The sequence below is a fragment of the Monodon monoceros genome, unplaced genomic scaffold (assembly GCF_005190385.1).
Source record: "Monodon monoceros isolate NGI ecotype Baffin Bay Population unplaced genomic scaffold, NGI_Narwhal_1 Super_Scaffold_5, whole genome shotgun sequence".
NCBI classification, from domain to species: domain Eukaryota; kingdom Metazoa; phylum Chordata; class Mammalia; order Artiodactyla; family Monodontidae; genus Monodon; species Monodon monoceros.
The window spans coordinates 54,102,797-54,116,948 of NW_021703782.1; the positions used below are offsets into that span (position 1 = coordinate 54,102,797).

Sequence of the window (14,152 nt, forward strand, 5' to 3'; positions counted from 1 at the left end):
AAAACTCTTAAAATTTGTATGGTATTTGCCTGGTACATATATTATAGGCATGGGGAAGCGAGATTGTTTAATTAAAAAGGTGACTGGTTGAGGTAGAAGTTTTTCTATAAGTTGTATTTTCCCAAACATCAGCTTATATATTCATCTTACACTCCACCCAGTCTCTTTTTTTCCCCTCCAAATATTACAGAAATGTTGCTCAAATTCATGTATTGGTTTCCTACTATGTTCTGAATATATGCAAGATTATAAAACATTATTTATCTCATATTTTATCTTATTTAGTTTTTGTGAATAATACTCTGGTTTGGATTCTTATTCTTGCGTAATATGGGAGTCCACAACTTTCCTGATTTCTAGAGTCACCCTTTCTATAATACTCAGCCAAGAGTACTATGAAATTTCAACTAGATGCATTGCAGAAGTACAGTCTTATACATCATTCTTTACTAATAATTGGATATTGCTAGGTTAGAATGGGAGGGTGGTGAGAGTTCCACGTGTCTTTGTTATTGTGTATGACCTGTTGCTCCCAAATTCTTCTCAGGGTTTCCAAACTAGTATCTTCTGGTCATCTTATCATGATGTTTCTGTGCTACTTCAGGCCATATCCAGTGTATACTTTCTGCCAAACAGTAACAAAGTTGACACTATTCATTCTCATGAGGATGAGGGTTAACCTCCTATCCCTTTAGCACTTTCTGCAAATAGAGAGCTTTGCTTAAGCATTTGATTTATTATGATGAAAATTGGGATACAGGATTTCATAATCTCAATGTTTCCTGGATTTTTCCCCATCCTAAACCTTCTCTTAGTTGCACATGTGGGATCTGGACATGCCTCCTGTAATTATCCTTTTTCTCTGAACTCTACCTGCCTAATTCATTTAAGCTGTCAGTGTGTTCTTGCAATTCTCATCATCGCAGTTGTCTTCTGGGTATTCTTCTTCTAATTTATCTCATTTCTAATCCATTTCATAAAACAGACAGATGATTGATCGAAAACAGCACTTATCCTCATAGTTCTATATCTTGCCATATTGCCTATAAGGATTTTTTCCCCTGATCTGTTATATACATGATAATTGAGTTCTGCCACACTTATTCAAAAGCAATCTTCCTTGAGCACATACCAAGAAACTCAAAGCTAAGTTCTTTCCTCTCATAGCCCCCATCGTCATTATGTCAACTTCTGTGAACGGAGTGGTCTTCCTTGTCTGCCTATACATCCAATACATGTATACATGTATTCATGTATACATCCTATACATGAATATTCTATTCATCTCTCAAGGCCAAGTTCAACTCCAACTCCCATTTTCTCCTGAAATTCTTCATTGCTTTAAACATTGTGGTATGATTCCCCACCTCCCTGAACTCTTTATTTTCAGGATCACAAAGTTAGCGCTTTAACTTGTACTGTCTTGTGTTCTAAGGTTCTTGTATTGCATGCATATTTTCTACTTAGCAATTTTGCAAGCTTGTTAAATGAGGTAGGAATGCCCTCTTGTGCCATTTATACAGCATACCTTACATATTGTTCTGTGTTTAGTAGTTCCTCAAGAAATATTTTCAATTGACTAACTTATTTAGGATCTCACGTGTACTCACTATACTATAAAGCTCAAACCTAACACTTAATTTCTATATTGTTTGCTTCTATCCAATTATGAGTTTTAGTAGGAATAAAATGACTCGAACATGGAGGGTGATTGATTTATAATTCTGAATTTATTTCAGGTAATATTGATACAGTCTAGAAAACTGTGTTATTAGAGTACAATTCAGTGAAAAGAAAATAAATGTAAAATTCAAACTAGAATAGTATTGAAATGTAAATGATAATATGCAGCTATTACAAAGTAAAAGAAATTGAAATATATTCTATTCATTATCATGTAATCCTCAAGCTTAAAAAATCATATTTATTCTGGAACTAAATGCCAGCAATAAAAATTCACTTCCATATGAAGAGCTAATACAGTCCACGTTGAAGTTGAAAATATTTACAGAAAGCCTTATTGCAGCATTTTTCCACTTACATAAAATAATGTGTTTAACACTTATGATTCACTGAATTTTTTATCTGTGTGTGCAATTGCAGCAGTCTGTTCCAATTCATAAATTTTATTTTCTGCACCTGGAGTTCGGACCTTTTAAGAGGTCAAGCTAATAACACATGTACAATTATGTGCAGTTGAAGGGAATTAATATTTTTAAGGATTCACTGTGTATCAGGTGCTTTGCTAGGTGCTTTTTTTAATGGATGTAGTCTCAGTTCTACCTTCCAGTCATACTCTGAGGCATGCATTTTGTTCAGCATTTCAGAGCTGAGGAGACTAAGGGTCAGAGAGGTTAGGTAGTTCATCTACAATCACTTAGTCGTGATGCTGAGATTTCAGTCTATTTCTAGGATGCTGAAGATGTCACTGAGATGTCTTCCCGAAGAAAATTTACCCCAGTATGCTTTTAATAATATCCAGTTCTACATATATTGGAGTAGCACCCCTGGCTTGCAGTCCTTAAGAAAAGTGCAGAAGTGGTTAACATGAGATTTAGTCTTTTGTACTTCATAGTTATTTGAGAAGATGAAAAGCCTGCTTACTTTAAATCTAAGGGTGGGAAAATTGTCACAGTCAATGCCCAAGTTGTACATTTGCACGTATGTATTATATACCTATCTTTTGTATCATATCTATATCTATCATATATTTATATTTATACACATACATACATATTCATGTCATTAATAACCAAAACAGAATCTATGCAGTGGAAACCCACATAACCCTTCTGTAGTTAGACTATGGTGATTAATGGATGTTTCATTCACTCATTCGTGTTCTCAGTTTTTTAATGCAAATTTTATGTAGGTTTGGCCATCCTGATTTTTTAAATAGTATTACAGACAACCTGCAGATTACATGCATGTGCTTAGTATTAGTCATGGAATTTCTTTCAAATGATATAAATTATTCAACTGAGTATTGCATTTTCTAAGAATTGAGTGCAGTCTCTAATATAGAGGGTTTAAAAATATTTTTTGGACATATACCAAAGTATCCATATGTTTTAAAGTATTCCCTCATCAAGAATTAAATGTTTGGTGTTAAAATACTATGTGTTTTCTAAGGGTCTTAAGTTGTATTTAAAAACTGAAGGGAACAAACCACACACATATGCCTACCTCATAGTTTTGAATTAGGAAACATACATAAATATTTTATTATTCTTCATTTATAGTTATTATAAAATATTGGCTATATTCCCCTGTTGTACAATATACCCTTATAGCTTATTTTATACCTAATAGTTTGTACCTCTTAATCTCCTACCCCTATATTGCCCCTCCCCCTTCCCTCTCCCCACTGGTGACTACTGGTTTGCTCTCTGTATTTGTGAGTCTGCTTCTTTTTTGTTATATTCACTAGTTTGCTATATATTTTAGATTCCTCATATAAATGATATCATTTAGTATTTGTCTTCCTCTGATTTATTCCACTCAGCATAATACCTGTCAAGTCCATCCATGTTGCTTCATATGGCAAAATTGCATTCCTTTTTATGGCTGAGTAGTATTCCATTGTCAATGTATACCACAGCTTCTTTATCCATTCATCTGTTGATGGAAACTTAGGTTGCTTCCATATCTTCGCAATTATAAATAAAGCTGCTGTGAAAATTGGGGTGCATATATCTTTTTGAATTAGTGTACTTGTTTATTTTTTTTAATATATACCCAGGATTGGAGTTGCTGGGTCATATGAGAGTTCTATTTTTAGTTTTTTGAGAAGCCTCCATACTGTTTTCTACAGTGCTTATACCAATTTACATTCCTACCATCAGTGTATGAGGGTTTCCTTTTCTCTACGTCCTTGCCTACATTTGTTAAATGTGTTCTGTTTGCTGACAGCCATTCCAGCAGCTGTGAGGTGATATCTCATTATGGTTTTGATTTACATTTCCCTGATGACTAGCAATGTTGAGCATCTTTTCATGTGCCTGTTAGCAATTTGCGTTTCCTTTTTGGAAAAATATCTATTTGGTTCTTGTACCCATTTTTTAATAGGGTTGTTTGTGTATATCAACTATACTTCAATGAAAAAGTAAAAATTAAATAAATACTTTGTCAATTTTATGAAAATATACAGGTATTAAAATTATCTTCAATGTTAGCTTGCTATTGTGATGAAAATTGTCATGATGTGAACATAAATTATATGTTCAGAGACCAAAGAAAGGAATATCATACTCTTATCAATTCATTTATTCATCTCTCACATCTTATTGAGTAACTTATTTGTGCAAACAATCTGATAGAGGTTAGGTAGTATAAAAATGATGTGATTGAGTTCAAGGACTGTCATTTTATGTGTTTTGTGTAATTGTGGTGCTTTTATTTATTTTTAAAATTGGTGTCGACTAAAGTTCTCAATGTTTGTTTTAGGCCTTTCATTTTTTCCCTTCACCTTGCTAGGATACCAGGTTATTGGACAGTATGAGAGGCATCATTAGTGCCCATCAGTATTTGGGTTTCCTTTCATTCTTGAGTAACAAGGAGATGATATTTTCCCTCTACCTACGGTGAGGTAGGGCCATGTGATTATTTCTGGCCAATGAAAACTGGAAGAGAAGTGTATCACTTTGGGGCAGAGGAGGTGAAAAGACCCTGTGTACTTTCTAGTCTCTCTCTGCGTCTACAGAAGAGACATCAGTTTGAGATAACAGAGCCACAGTAGTAAATCATCCTGGTTCTCTGAGTCGCCTGATGGAAGAAACCTGCTGTGGCAAGACTCCTAGTTCCATAGCCAATGTATAAGAACAAGAAGTAAATTATTTGTTTTAAGCCACTGAGTTCTTGTTTTTCGTTTTGTTTTTGGTTTTGGTTTGTTACAGCAGCCTAAAACCTGCTCAAACTAATCAAATGGTTCTTGTGAAAATGGGCATCGTAATATTTATGTAATTTTGAAATCTGGAGTCAGGTTTCCAAAGGTATGTTTTGGTAATATTATTTTTGACTTTAAAATAGTTTTCTCCTGTCACCAAATAATGAGGTACTACTTACGTGGTTGTCATAGCAGGTAACAAAGGCTCCCAAAATAAAAGCCTTGGGAAAATCTGTACTAAAATATTTAATAAAAAACAGCTATTACTCACTTACCAAATATCTTTAGAATCAAACAACATGAAGCGGGGAAAAGATACAAGACGAATATCTAAATTTAAAATGGTACACTTTCCAATTGAAAAATTAACTGTATTCTTGTAATAATGCTTTTAGTTCTTTAATCTTAACTGTCCTTAGGTAAGATCCATATTAAGGACCATAAAATAATCATTTCCTTTTTCCTAAGTTAAAAAGAGTCTCCATGTCTTAGATGATTTTATTTTGGTAGGGTATTCAGAGTAATCTTTGTTCAATTTTTTACTCTTTGAATTGACCTGAAGCAACACCCCCACCTATGCCTATTTTGTTTTGTTTTGTCTTATACAGTGGAAGCTTCCATGTGCTAGCTCAGTTTAACTTTTTTTTTTTCAGTTTAACTTTTTAAGAGATGTAATAATTTAAATGCCACTAACATGCCAGCTAGCATCATTTCTACAACAATTAATTAATTAAACATAACCTCCTTTCTTCACACACAGGAGTGGAGATCAAAAATAATTGTATACAATTACCTGGAACTAAAAGGATTTAAGTCCACTACCATGGAAGGGAGCACAACAAATTACACCTCATCATATTCCATGTCAATAGTAAAAGTCTCCCAAAAAATGGTTGTGGGACATTAAAATCTACCTGTATAATGTTGATTCCACTTCTAAGAATCAGAGTCATTACATCTGGAATTCAGTCTGACTTGAGTAGCACATCCCTTCAACAACTTCCATTAATTTTGTATCTCCTCATTCCTCTCACCTAATTTCACCTTCAGGATTGGAGTTCAAAAAAACCTTCTCAAGGCAGCACATTCCATTTTGGGAGAATTACTTATTAAACATACTTCCTTAACTTTGAGCAAAAATTATGTCATATTAGTAGTTTGCTTCTCAGGATGGCATAGGGCTTGCACATTTGCTAATAACAATCCTTAGTTGGATTCTACTAGTGTCAGTAACTAGACTGTATGCAGAACTGTCTTTTTAGTGGAAAGGTACATTATCTACTTTTTTATTTAAGTCACTCTCATCTAACATATATTAATAAATGCTTTCATGAAAATAAATAGGGATTCTAGTAAATCTACTGAAATTATCTATCTTAGTACTAATATTCAATATTTTGAAAGAACCTTTTGTGGTTAATTAAGCATGGCATCCCCTGCTTGATTTCTTGCCTGCTGTCCTAAGTCAAGCAGTACTTCTCCAGATGTTTGTAAAAAATAGGAACACTACCCAAGTAGTTTTTTATGGATTTTTAAAAATCCCTGTTTATTGTTCCATTTGTTGTTGTATGTTACTTCCTCTGTCTTGGGTACTCAGAATACCAGACTTACTGTCCAACAAGTATCAAATGATATCAGGAAAACTCTACAATTGGCAGCTGATGCCCCGCCCCTTCTCATCCCTCTCCCTGTGTTTTTCAGAGGGGCTCTTAGACAATCATTTCCACTTTGTCCCAGCCTGAAAATCACTCCTGCAATACAAACTCTAGTATCAAAAAAAGATAAATGCCTTAAAAAGTTGCCACAAACATGCTGAGGCATATGAAAATGTCTTTCCGTATATTATTTCTATTTTCTAGTCATGCTGAATTGGTTTACAATTTTCTGCTAGTGGGATGTATATGGCAGAAGTTGTCTTTCACAATTTCAGAAATAAGGGAGGGACAGGAAATGTAAAAAGGTAATAAAATGATTGAGGTTGAAGAAAGGCAATACCTTACGGTATGTTTAAGTTTCCTGAAAAATTAAGCATAGAGTTTTGTAAGTGATCTTATATACTTTTGTTTATCACCATTCTCAAATATTAATTTACTGTCAAATATGTTAACCTATTCTATTTTGTCATTGGCACAGAATATGTTGCTTTCTCTATATCTATTTCTAATTATACTAAGCCCTCTCAAATATTTATATTTTGTTTATTCATTTAAATCTTCTTTCTACCTAGTAATATAGTTCTATTAATAACATGTTGAAGGCAGTATCCCCAAAATGACCACTAATTTTCAATTTTCAGGCATGTATGATGTCATACATATGCACTTGTATTTTTGACACGTCTTTATCTTTTTTACCATAACCATCAAAATTGCTTTGAGTTTTTATGTGATCTTGTTTTATATACTTAGTTATTATGTAAAATTTTACAGTAGCCCATGTAGACCCTTAAAATGATTTCTAAAAAGCATGCTTAAAGAAAATTATAGCATCTTGTTGTAGGTACTGAACAATGGTAAGCGGCAAGGTGGGTGGGCTTTAAGGGACTGGGACTATGCTAATAGGACTAAATATGGAGACTTGTATACTGTCCTGCCAATGGCTACCCAGCCCAGCCTCTATCCTAGTTTCTGAGATACCCTTCTATCCTGGATATGTATACCAGTTCCTAGATACTGAAAACACATAAAGGCTTGCTACGTGTCCGTGGCAATTGCATTTTTACCATATTGAGGTAGGGTGAGGACTTTTTTGATGTACGATGTAGATGTGCAAGCAGTTCACAACCATAGCATAGGATTTATTTTCCTTACCAAAAATTTGGCAAGTCAATAAATCATGTTTCATACTTACATAGCTATGTAGTTGCTACAGGACTCAACACTGGACAGGTTGGGTTCCGTCTCTGCTTTTGTCTGATTCTCCTAAAGTTCTCTAAAATTGTCTCCTGCTAGAAAAGACTTAGAATAAAACTTCCAGTTATTTAAGTCCTGCAATTTGTCATTAATTTTCACAAAAGTATTTGCCACAGAAAAACTTCTCAAATATTTCCTCTTCTTGGAAAAAAAAAGAAAATGTGGACATTTTGTCCTATCAACATGTATCTGAATAATTGCAAATACTTTCTATCCTGAAAAGAAAATCAAGAAACCTGGGTAAAGGGACTATGTTAAAACATAAAGGTATTACTATACTAGCAAGTCTCCCTCAGGAACATTCATGCATACCTTACTTCAGAAATAAGCAAAACCACTTTTTAAATTACACATCCAAAAGTCTTATTTAGTATTCACAACGCAAAATGTTATATAAGGTCGCATATTTTGTTTTCTGTGCCTTTGCTGATGACTTTTCATTCCACATTCCAGTGCATTAAAATGGTTCAGTACCATAATCCTTAACACTAATTAGATTAATGCACCCTTCTAATGAACACAGAAATAACCTGAGTGGCAAACTGAGGTTTTAGCAAGAACTCATGACACCCCAATGTCCATCTCTTTAAAAACTCTGTTGTGGAGAATTGAAACACATGGCATCATCATTCCAAAATCCTAAAGTCAGACTTAAAAATACATTAGTGAAGTTGTACTTTTACCTTTTTCTTAATAGTCTCACTTGCCTTTTATCAAAACATAGCCTTTTCCTATTTGCTTGCTAAGTCTAGAATATCGAGGTCAAATTCTGCTCTGATAGTGGAAAACAGAACAAGTTTCTAGCGGCTAAACATGTGTTTCTTGGAGAATAAAGACACAATTCAAGCATTACTGTGGCATGGTTTTGTTCTGATTGATTCCTATTAAGAAGTAAGACTATTTTTTTCCTCGTTAAAACTAGTATAGTCCTTAATTCTCCCTTCTCCATTGGTCACATTTAGGAGTATCATTTTAGGGGATTTATTTTATGCTATTATTATTTTACAGTGTTTATTCTGACCATGTAGCATATACAATTTTTAAATTTAATAAATAGAATCTTAGATATATTCTTGGAGAATATTTTATAATCCTCTGTTGCAACTTCCCATCCACTTCTCCCCGCTGTTTTAATGTAGCAAATGAAGCCAGATTTCTCAATAGGGAATTATTTGTGTGGGAGTAAGGGTCATGTATGGAGGTGCTGTTAATTTTTCCAAGTTACCCCAATCACCTGTTTCAAAACAATACATAGTCATTCTACATATGCTTAGTACACTGCCTAGATTTTCTACGTTTGTCTTGATTTAAGGGTTTTGCCTTCATATCCTTAAGTAAATAAGACCTTAAGCCACCAGGTGACTTATTCTTGCTTTGAAAAAATATGACTATGAAAATGATATTTTGCTCTAGGAGTGCCTTCATGATCCTTGAGCTCGAGCTATAGGTCAGCTCTACTGTGGACTTTGCTATGACGTTTGACAGACAAATTAAAGCCTCTATGTCTCAGTTTTCTCCTCTGTGAAATGAGTCTATGTGTAATTATTACCAAAATTATTTTCAACCCTAATGATCTATTTTGGATAAAAAGGCTCAATCCCACCCTGTCTTTTTATCTCGGTAAATAGAGATACTTACCGTTACAAGATATTTACAGTTACAAGATGTCATCTTAAATTCTCACCAAAGCTCATGCAGACTTGAGAGTGGACATCCTGACAGCATGATGGTGTTTTTATCTTCACTGTTGATCTTTTTGTTTCCTTTTCATGCTTGCAATGTCATTTTCTTTTATAAAGGAAAATATTTTGGTGTACTTTCTTTACAGAGTGCCAATGGAGAGCTCAAGTATTTCTTTTATACTTACATCTATTCTTTGACATACTAAAGGTGAATTTTATGTTTGTAAAACATATGCTATTATCTCTCAAGCTTCCATAATAGAAAAGAGCAGAATTCCTTGAACTGCTGATGGTTTAACACCAATGCTCAATTCACCATAGTTATGTAAGGAAATTTTAAGGAGGGTATTTTCTGAGAAATTAGGAATGATTAGAATTTTTACTCAAGATTGACTTAGAAAAATTGGATCTTTTGTTTCAAGTCTTTCACTACCAGTTTTTTAAAATTATTTTTTGAGTCTTACAAATATATACTTTTTACCATGAGTATTACAGCCAGAAGTATCAAATATTTTTTATGTTCCAAAATGGAGTGTCTGATAATCGAAAGGGGGGTGGTTTATCACACAAAGTATAATTGCTTCCATCTGCTGCACGGAAAACTGGCTCATTCTTCCCATCATTCCCTAAATTGTCCGAGGCTTTCAGGACTGAGTTATGGAATAAGTGCCGCTGCTCCATATCCGTGGTAAACTTCCCCTTGGAATCACAAGGTACTTTTGCTTAAAATCTTTCTTTCCATTTCTGTTATTTTCAAAACTGAAGTTACAAGATTGTGGTTGAAATGGCCACGAAAATGATGTAAACAAAATGAGTGAGCTTAATGCATTCTTTCTTTGAAAGATAAACTCATTAAAAAGTTTATTAGCACTGGTTTGATTATGAAATTGTTTCATTTTATTCATGTCTCTGCTTAATATCTGTTTGGAATAGGATTTTGAAAATATGTTCTTTTTCACGCTGAGGTGAAAGTGCTCATTGTTACAAATAAATACATTCTTATAGTAATGTGATGCATTCTATTCTTCATCTACATATCAAATATCTGTAAGTTGAGAATTTTCATGGCTTTAATATATATTCCATCTTCTTTTAGTTTTATCTGAAACAGGTGTTCATTCTTTGATTCTAGAAATGAACCAAAACAACCAAATAACCAAAACTGTTATTTCAGTTAACATAGTGCTCTTGAGATCCATCCATGTTGTTGCAGATGGCAAGATTTCATTCTTTATTTATAGCTGAATAATATTCCACTATATATTTTTATTTATTTATTTTTATATATTTATGCACACACACACACACACACACACACACACACACCCCACATTTCTTTATCCATTCATCCATTTGATGGACACTTAGGTTGTTTCCATGCCTTGGCTCTTGTAAATAATGTTGCAGTGAACATGGCGGTGCTGATCTTTTTGGATTAGCATTTTATTTTCTTAAGATACATACACAGAAGTGGAAATACTGGATCATATGATAGTTTTATCTTTAACTTTTTTGCAATTTCCATACTGTTTTCCTTAGTGGCTGCACCAATTTACATTCCCACCAACAGTGAACCAGTGTTCCCTTTTCTCCACATCCTCGCCAATACTTACTTTTATCTTTTTGATAATAACCATTCTGATATGTATTGGGTGATACCTCATTGTGGCTTTGATTTGCATTTTCCTGATGATTAGTGATGTTGAACAATTTTTCATGTATTTGTTGGCTATCTGTATATTTTCTTTGGAAAACAAATGTCTATTCAGATCCTCTGCTCATTTTTAATCAGATTGCTTTTTTGCTGTTGAGTTGTAAAAGTTCTTTATATATTTTGAACATTAACCCCTTGTCAGATATATGATTTGGAAAGGCTTTCTCCCATTCCATAGGTTGCCTTTTCATTTTGTTGATGGTTTCTATTTCTGTGCCATATCTTTTTAGATAGAGGTAGTCCCACTTGTTTTTTTTGTTACCTTGGCTTTTGGGGTGAAATCCAAAAAACTCATTACCAAGACTGATGTCGTGAGGCTTACTGCCTGTTTTCCTTTAAGAATTTTATGGTTTCAGGGTTCAAGTCTTCAGTCTATTTTGAGTTAATTTTTGTGTGTGGTGTAAGGTAATGGTCAAGTTTTATTCTTTTGTGTGTAGCTGTCCAGTTTTCCCAACACCGTTTATTCAAGATTCTGCCCTTTCTTCATTGTATATTGTTGGTTCCTTTGTCATAAGTTAATTGATCATATATGGGTGGGTTTATTCTGGGCTCTTTATTCTGTTCCATTGATCTCTGTGTGTGTTTTTATGCCAAATATCATAGTGTTCAGATTACTATAGCTTTGTAATATAATTTGAAATCAGGGAACACAATGTCTCCAGCTTTGCTCTTCTTTCTAAAGATTGCTTTGGGTACCCAGGGTCTTTATTGGCTCCATACAAATTTTAGTTTATTTGTTCTATTTCTGTGAAAAATGCTGTGGAATTTTGATAGGGATTGCATTGAGTCTGTATGTTGTTTTGGGTAGTATGGGCATGTTAACATTAATTCTTGCAATTCGTGAGTACAGAATAATTTTCTATTTATTTGTATTGTCTTCGTTTTCCTTCAACATTGTGTTATAGTTTTCAGTACACAGGTCTTTTACCTCTTTGGTTAAAGTTATTCCTAAGCATACTACTCTTTTTGATAAAATTACAAATGGGATTATTTTCTTAATCTCTTTCTGCTAGTTCATTATTAGTATATTAAAATGCAACAGATTTTTGTATATTAACTTTGTATCCTGCAGTTTTGCTAACAGGTTTGTGTGTGTATGTGTGTGTTTGGGTGGAGTCTTTAAGTTTTTCTATATATAGTTTCATGTCGTCTGTAAATAGTGACAGTTTTCCCTCTTGCTTTCTAATTTGAATGCTTTTTCACTTTTCTTGCCTAATTGATCTGGCTAGGACTTCCAATACTATGTTGAATAAAAGTGGTGAGAGTAGGCATCCTTATCTTGTTGCTGATCTTAGAGGAACAGCTTTGTGCTTTTTATCATTGAGTATGATGTTACCTGTGGACTTGTTATATATGGTCTTTATTATTTTTGGTTCTGTGCTCCCTCTTATCTATGCCTGGTCTGCCTTTTATATATGGCCTTTATTACATTGAGATATGTTCCCTCTACATCCACTTTGTTGAGATTTTTATCATGAATGGATGTTGAATTTTGTCTAGTGCTTTTTCTGCATCGATTCAGGTGATCATATGATTTTTATCCTTCATTTTAATGTGGCGTATCACAATGAATAATTTGCATATGTTAAATCATCCTTGCATCCCTGGAATAAATCTCACTTGATCATGGTGTATGATCCTTTTAAGGTATTGTTGAATTTGGTTTGCTAATATTTTGAGGATTTTTGCACTTATTTTCATCAGGGACATTGGCTTGTAATATTATTTTATTTTCCTGTGGCATCCTTGTCTGGTTTTGGTATAAGGGTAATTTTGGTCTCATGTAATGAATTTGGAAAAGTTTCCTCCCTTTCAATTTTTTTGGAAGTGTTTCCTAAGTATGGATATGAATTTTTCTTTAAATATTCAGTAGAGTTCACTAGTTAAGCCATCTGGTCCTGGACTTTTGTTGGTAAGTTTGTCATTCAATCTCCTAACTAGTAATCAGTCTGTTCAGATTTTCTATTTCTCTACAACTTTGTCTTTTGTAGGTTGTATGTTTCTAAAAATTTATCTGCTTATAGGTTGTCCAATTTGTTATTATATAATTGGTCATAGTAGTCTCTTATGATCCTTTGTATTTCTGTGGTATCAGTTGTGATATGTCCTCTTTCGTTTCTGATTTTGAGCCTTCTCCTTTTTCTTTTTTTTCACATCTTTATTGGAGTATAATTGCTTTACAATCGTGTGTTAGTAGCCTTCTCCTTTTTCAAAATGAGCCTAACTAAAGGTTCATCAATTTCTTTTACCTTTGCAAAGAACCAACTCTTTTATTGGTCTTTTCTGTTGTCTTTTTAGTCTTTATTTACTTTATTTCCACTCTGATCTTTGTTATGTACTTCCTTCTACTAATTTTGGTCTTCGTTTGTTCTTCTCTTTCTAGTTGCTTGGGGTGTAAGGTTGGGTTGTTTATTTGAGCTTTTCGTTGTTTCTTTATGTAGGCATTTATCACTATGAAATTTGCTCTTGGAATTGTTTTGCTGCATCCCATAAATGCTAGCACATTGCCATTTCCATTTTCATTTGTCTCGAAGTATTTTTTATTTCTCTTTTGGTTTGTACTTGGACCCATTGGTTGTTCAGTAGGATGTTTAATCTCCACATATTTGTGAATTTTCCAGTTTTCTTCCTGTAATTAATTTCTAGTCTGATACTATTATGGTCAAAAAAGATGCTTGATATTGTTTCAATCTTCTTAAATTTATTAAGGCTTGTTTGTGGTCTAACACATAATGTATTCTGGAGAATGTTCCATGTGCACTTGAGAAGAATGTGTATTCTGTTGCTTTGGTGTGAAATATTCTGTATATATACCTGTTAAGTTCATCTGGTCTAACATGTCATTTAAGGCCAATGTTTTCATACTGATTTTCTGTCTAGATGATCTATTCATTGATGAAAGTGGGGTATTAGAGTCCCTTACTATTATTGCATTGCTGTCCATGTATCCCTTTAAGTC

The 14,152-nt window shown here is 33.6% G+C and overlaps 1 protein-coding gene across 8 annotated transcripts in view; it reads left to right on the forward strand.

Moving 5' to 3' along the window:
• Nucleotides 1–14,152, forward strand: part of PTPRD (protein tyrosine phosphatase receptor type D) — a 2,000,866-nt gene that overhangs the window by 679,241 nt on the left and 1,307,473 nt on the right. The window lies entirely within an intron of this gene.